Source organism: Octopus sinensis, unplaced genomic scaffold (assembly GCF_006345805.1).
Source record: "Octopus sinensis unplaced genomic scaffold, ASM634580v1 Contig12101, whole genome shotgun sequence".
NCBI lineage: Eukaryota > Metazoa > Mollusca > Cephalopoda > Octopoda > Octopodidae > Octopus > Octopus sinensis.
Genome location: NW_021832537.1, coordinates 21,338 through 28,519, shown reverse-complemented (window position 1 = coordinate 28,519; position 7,182 = coordinate 21,338). Strand labels below are relative to the sequence as shown.

At 49.0% G+C, this 7,182-nt stretch overlaps 1 pseudogene; it reads left to right on the top strand.

Moving 5' to 3' along the window:
• The first annotated feature begins 5,293 nt into the window (after window positions 1–5,293).
• LOC118761316 lies at window positions 5,294–6,572 on the top strand (annotated as a pseudogene).
• The last annotated feature ends 610 nt before the right edge of the window (window positions 6,573–7,182 follow it).

Here is a 7,182-nt window from a genome sequence, read left to right as displayed (position 1 = left end):
CAGTCTTTCCTCAAGATCCATCACCTGCAATGTTTACAAGCATCACTTGGCTCGAATTTTTGGCAGCCAGATTTATGTTGAGTGTCTTGGACTTGACGAGACCTTCTGTTTTGACAGTGCGCAAGTCAATCTGTGTGTCAGTGTGGGGCACAACCATAGTCGGCGGGGTGTTGCTTCCCGCCAAGTATTCCTTGTCCGTCTGGGAAGGAGTGATTCCCCTTATTTTGTCGAACAAGTCAGATTGGAATTCTTTCGACTATCAATTGAGCGGACAATCAAGACCAGTCTGGGCACAGTGAAACTGACAATTTCGCAAGAATTGGAGTGTACTCGCATTCCTCTGGGCATCAGAAATAGAGTAACCTCATTATTTCACACTCCAAGACCTTGCAGGCTATTTTGGGAAACGCGTTGAACCCCCGCAGGCCGCCCCCAGTCGTCAGGTTGAAATTGGTGATGACAGTGAAGTAGGGCACGCTTTCGTAAAACTCCAACGCGCAACTCAACGTTTCTCCCTGACAATGCACGAATTGGCAAACTTTTCCGAAAATGAACAGAATATCGTGTTCCGGTTCATAATGGGGAATCATTTGGCCTCGGTTGTTGTCGTACTTGATTTTCTTGAGCGGTTTGCTCAGGTCGTTCTACACTCCTCAAACACAGCTACCGAGGCCCACACTGCAAACTCCCTGTCCCCGTTCTTGCTCGTTCCGCATGTGAAGATATTTCCGTTCCTGAGAAAGACAGGAGTGAAGGCCCGATTCCCGTCGTGGGCCACAATCTGCGTGGAACACACAATGGACTACGGAGGACTCGACTTTGCCCTCTCGGGGGTCGAAGGCGGACAGTTTCTTAGTTCGAGTCATGAGGGCAACCCTCGACCCGTCGTAGTTGAAGGTCATTCCCTGGACGGCGTCACCCACGTCGACCTGATAACACATTTCCCCCGTCGACACATTCCACACATAGCAGAATGGATCACCGCCTTGTATTACCACTACTCGACAGACCTCCCGATATGAGGATGTTCTCCGTCGTCGGGTGCCACACCAACACTGTCACCTTCCGCTGGTGTCCTGTCAGTTCGACAAGACAGTCCTCCATGTCCTTCTTCAGCCCATCCTCGGGGAGTTCCCAGATCTTGATGGTCATATCCGCAGAACATGTGGCCAGAATGTTGGTCGAGAAGGGGTAGAAGGCCATGTCGGTGATTTCGCTCTTGTGTGCACAGACTTTGGGGATTCCCCGCGCAACTCGCCCAGTCTAGGGTGAGTGGGACGACAGCACTTTGTTGTTGGGCAGATAGATGAAGCAGCCTCCACTCGTCTCAATTACGAAGGCAATGAGTGTCTGACTCCCGGCAGCGAGTGTGCAGTCAGTCTTTTTAAAGTTGATATCGTCGAAGGATGGATTGATGGCCTCCCCTGCCTTCAGGTTTTTGTACTTGGATGCAGTGTACATGCTCATTCTCTAATTGTGTCGATCGCGCCATCGTCCCAATTTATTGCCGATTTTAATCGACTTACAATTCCGTTTCCTCCTCGGAAGCACAGGCCACCACTCATTCGCGTGGTTTTATCCTAAACTGATTAACACTTAATCAGGATATGCATACTTGCATCCTGCTTATTAATTCACTGTCATCTGGGTGACATTCAGGAACTATTCCAGGAATTCCAAACATTCAATTAAGTATTGACAAGTCTCCTTCTACTCATTTTCATTGCCGCTCTTATATTTAAATCGCTCACATTTTTTCAACCGACTAAGAATTTGTTCCTGCATTCCTCTGCGATGACATGTGTCCAGTATTGCTCTGTAAATCAAAGACTGTCTTCATGCAGCCAGCTTCCCTTCTAATCATTTGTCTCATCTAGAACAACCTCAATAAAACTAAAAGTACAGGCTAGTGGAGCAGTGTCAGACTACTCCTTGGCTATAAACAGTTGACGGCCTATGCCTGTTTCGGAAATTATAAAATTAGGTATTCGAGTGATTACTGCTCTCTCATATCAACCCCCACAAGGATCACTCTTTCCAGTCAGGGCAGTAGATTTGGAGATTCTTGAAAAAAGTAGGTTCTGTTTGTTGACTGCAAGGGCGGTAATGATCATAGTAAAATATTCCTTCATGATTATCGGCATTTTATAGACTGATTCCGGCATTACTTTATAGTCGTATCTACACCTATTCCTAGCAAGTTGTTGATAATTCATTGAAAGGCCTCCAAACTATTATTCGTGTTAATGCCAAATATATCTCAATATTGTAACTAAAAATAATTTGTAAATTAAAAAGTGAATAAATATTTTAAACTAAAGGCGCGTATTTCGATATAATTTTCTGATTGTCCGTTGTTGTGGCAATGCCTGGACTCTTGAAGTACCTTGAAATAGAGAATTTTAAATCATTTGCCGGAAAACAGATGATTGGGCCCTTCAAAAACTTTACAGCGATAGTGGGTCCTAATGGGTCGGGAAAGTCAAACCTGATGGATGCAATCTCCTTTGTTTTGGGGGAAAGAACTTCACACCTGCGAGTCCGACGATTGAGTGTACACAGCCCCCCCACAAACAAAGGAACTAATCCACGGAGCCCACATAGGACAGGCCGTGGGGGGGAAGGCATGTGTGCGGCTGGTCTACCAAGAGGACGGGCAGGAGACAGTCTTCACTCGAATTATTGTGGGGAACAGTTCGGAATACCAAATCAACGACCAAGTGGGCTCTCTCTGGCATTCGCAGATAGTCGCCTGGACTGCCTACACTCAGGCATTGGAGGAAATCAAGATCCTCGTGAGGAGCAAAAACTTTTTGGTTTATCAGGGGACGGTGGAGAGCATAGCCATGAAGAATTCGCGGGAAAGGACGGACATATTTGAGGAAATGAGTGGGTTGGGGGATGAGTGGAGTGTTGCAGTTCCCGGGAGTGGAAGGAGGAGTACGACAATTCAAAGCAGGAGATGACGCAGGCCAATGAGGAGACGCAGGCCAACTACCACAGGAAGAGGGGAGTGGCGGCAGAGCGGAAGGAGGCCCGACTGGAGAAGGACGAGAACGAGCGATACATATCCCTACTCACCCTCAAAGTGAGTCCTCATTCCCCAACCCCAGGAGACTAAGAAAGTGGAGCAGTTCTTGTTTAATTTGTTATCCAACGAGCGGATGATTGTGAGTGTGGAGGAGGAGTTGGGGGGGCTGACCAAGCAGACCGAGTGCCTCCAGTCGGACATAAAGGACTATGAGGAGACAGTCCAAAACAAAAAGAAGCAGCACGCCAAATTGTGCAGAGACGTGGCCAAAATAGAGCAGAACTACCGTGAACTGGTATGTCCCTTGTGTGTACGAAAGGAGGGGAATCTGCAGAAGAAGAGGCCAGTGTATATCCGCGTGAAGGAAAGGAGTGTCCACGTCCACAAAAAACTAGAAATGGCGAGGTAATTTGAGTGGTGACGGCCAGACGTAATTTGGAGAGTGCGAAGGAGGAGAACGAGGGGCGGCTGAGGGAGATTGGCAGTTTGGAGGACGCCCTGAGGAGAGTGGAGCATGCCCGGGAGGAGTGGATGAGTGCAATACAATCGGAGGTGGGGACACAGCAGAGTGAGTTGGGGGCCAGTCAGGTAGGGGGAGTGTGTGTGTCCAGATGGAGGAGTACAGTCGACTACGCATGCGTGTGGAGGGGGAGACCACCCACTTAGTCCAGCAGGTCGATTCGGTCAGTCGTGATCAGAAAATGGACGAGGGCTCACTTGCCGGACTCGTTTGCCGAGAAAATGACATTCAATTCAGGATTGACCAGAAAAACAAAGAGATGGAGGAGACCAGGCGTCGAATCGACAAGTTTGACGAATACCTGAGGTCCCTCTTTTCCCTAATCGTAGAACCAACCAAGTTCTCCTGGAAGAATACCGCACAATGGAGACCAACCTGAGGGAGGACGTGGAGAAGGCCAAGACGAGGATAAATGCCCTCACCACCGAAATAGAGTCAGTGGAGGGGCAGTTGGGGGAAGCCAATGTAATCACTTGTCTGACTCCTCAGATGGACAGGAATGAGTCCTCCCGGTTGTTGAAAAAGACCGAATTGGTGCAAAACTTGAAAAAGCTGAACAAGGGAGTGGTTGGTGATGTCTGTGCCAGTTTGCAGTACGGGCGTCTGTTGGACTTGTGTCAGCCCTCCCACAGGCGATACCAGGTGGCCGTGACGAAAGTGATGGGGAGTTACATGGAGGCGATAGTCTGCGACAACCAAAAGACCGCCTGCGAGTGTATTCTCTACGCAAAAGAACGACGATATGAGCCAGAAACATTCATCCCCCTGGAGGCAATCACAGCCGTGGCCATCGACGAGAGATTGAGGTATTGGAGTGTCGAGGAGGGCAGAGATATCCGAGTGGCCGTCAATGTCAAGTTGGTGGTGGACGTGATTCGGTACAATCCGCCCACCATCAAGAAGGCACTCCTCTTTGTGTGTGGCAACTCCCTCGTGTGCGAGACAGTCGAGGATGCCAGACGAGTGGCCTTCGATCTCCCTGTCCGCCACAAGGCCGTTTCGTTGGACGGGACACTCTTCCAGCCGTCGGGGGTCATCTCGGGAGGTGCCAGGTAGTCGGGGAGACCCACTTGTAGTGACCTGCGTGTGAAGGCCAGACGGTGGGAGGACAAGGATTTGAATAAACTCAAAGTGACCAAGGAACGGCTGACTGAAGAGTTGAGAGAACAAATTCGGGAAAACCGGAAGGAGTTTGAGCTGTGCACTGTTCGGGCTCAACTGCAGGGATTGGAGGCTCGGATGAAGTACACTCGGAACGACAGACAGACCGCGGTATGTGTGGTGACTGATGACAGGAGAATCGCCAAATACCGCAGATCAGTGAGGACATTGCCACACTGACCACAGAACTGTCCAACCTGAGAGTGAGTGTGTGGGTGTCACTCCATAGCCCGAAATGGAGGAGTTGAGGGGGCGAATACAGACGAGGGCAGACAAGTTGGCGGATTTGGAGGCCACCATAAACTCGATAAAGGACACCGTGTTCTCCTCGTTCTGTGCGGAGTGTGATATTCCCAACATTCGGTGTGTGAGTGTGCGAGTAATGTTTAGGCAGTTCGAGGAGGGCGAGTTGCTCGTTCAGAAGGATCGGGCAACGCGGACTCTCGACTTTGACAACCAGCGGACACGAATACTCAATCAACTGGACTATGAGAGGTCCCGAGACACGACGAGTCTGCGTGGTCAGTCACCGCGTAGATAATATACACAAATGGGGTAAGATCATCGTGGAGGATGAGGAGGAGTGTCGCCTACTGGCTGTTGAAGAGTCTGAATTGACTCAAGTTGTCAGTCCCATTCAGTCTTAGTCCATTGATGACATCACTGCAGAGATTGAGAGCCTCAAAGAAATAAGGAAGAGGACGACAACGGAGATGGAGAGTGTGAACAGTGAATTGAGCGAAATGAAGGAGAGCATGTCCCAACATTATCACGATTTGGCCGAGTTGCAGAAGACAGTGGCCACGGCGGAGAACAAATTCGAGAATAAGCGATACGAGCGCCACTCCCTGCTCAAACTGTGCAAGTTGGAGGGGATTTCCCTGCCAGTGATCAGTGGGAGTGTCGACTCGGTGACTGCAGAGATGCCTCAGTCGGGGGAGGACTTTCCTGACACATTCGTAACCCCCGAAGCTCGAGCAATGTATGAGAGGGAGGGAACTCTCGTCATTGACTACTCTTCCCTCCCCGATGATCTCAGGACTGTCGAATTGAGTCAAGTCAAAAAGACTGCCGATAATCTGGAAAGGGAGTTCCTGGCGTTGGTGGAGACGTTGAACCAGTCGTCCAATCCCAGTTCGCGTGGGGGAGAACGGTTGTCTTGTGCATTCATTTCTAGGTTGGAAGGACTGTGTGAACGGTTCGCCCAGACGGTGACTGACTTTGAGAACGCTCGGCGACGGACAAAGAAAGCTCGGCAAGACTTTGAACGGGTCAAGAATGCGCGATTGGAGAGGTTTCAGTCTTTTTTCACACACGTGAGTAAATGCATCGACAGTGTGTATAAAGTGAGTACAATTTGTCATTTCCTCAGGAGTTGGCGGGCAATCAGACGGCCCAGGCTGTGTTGGGGGCAGAGAATCAGGAGGAGCCATATTTGGAGGGAATAAACTACAACTGCGTGGCCCCCGGAAAGCGCTACCGAGCAATGGACAACATGTCTGGGGGAGAGAAGACTGTGGCAGCCTTGGCTCTCCTGTTTGCAATGCACAGTTATAAGCCGGCTCCTTTCTTTGTGTTGGACGAGATCGACTCTGCATTGGACAACACAAATATTGGCAGGGTGGGGTGTTGCACTTAGCCCAGGTTGCCAATTATATTCGCAGACAGTCGGCGGATCACTTTCAGTGTATTGTCATTTCTCTCAAGGAAGAGTTCTACAGTCGTGCCGACTCGTTGATAGGGATATACCCGCAGGTGCTCTGTTGTGTTGATGGTCAGACAGTGGACGCCTGCATGTCCAGTCGATTTCTCACTGTCGACCTCACCTGCTATGCTGACAACGATTGCGATAGTGACTGAATGTTGTATTTGGTTTCATTATTATTTCACTTTAAACACAACAAAACTAATTAATCGCAGACATATAACACTTGACCTAGGTATTCACACCTGAACTCCCTCCAACATTTCATACATGTTAATATATTAATACTATTCAGCTGATTAGAACTGATTGTCATCCGACGAAAAGCCTACAAATGTGCACTACACAAGTCACTGTAAAATGTATCTTTGCGACATGTATCTGACGAGGAAAACGAACAGTCTCCAAAAACACTACTTTTTTTGATTCCAGACTGATCGGACAGTTTCGTCTTCTTATGCCGGGCTCGTGAATTTTGAAACCAAACCTGAGGGAATTGTAAACTTGCAAACCTGTGAAACTCTTTTGGGTAGCTTCACTTCCTGAGAAATCCTCTCCAGTTCTTGGCTGTCGGGGTTCTGGTCGATTTCAAAGTATTGTTGGAGCATCTGTATTTGCTGGTCGGAGAACGTCGTCCTGATTCTCTTGTGACGGTTTTTGGCAACTAAAAGTAGAGAGTGTGAGTCAACCGCAGTGGTGGGAGTCCTGTTCATCAATGTAGTCACTCTTGCATAACACTTTGTTGTGGAGAAGGTAATACTCCTC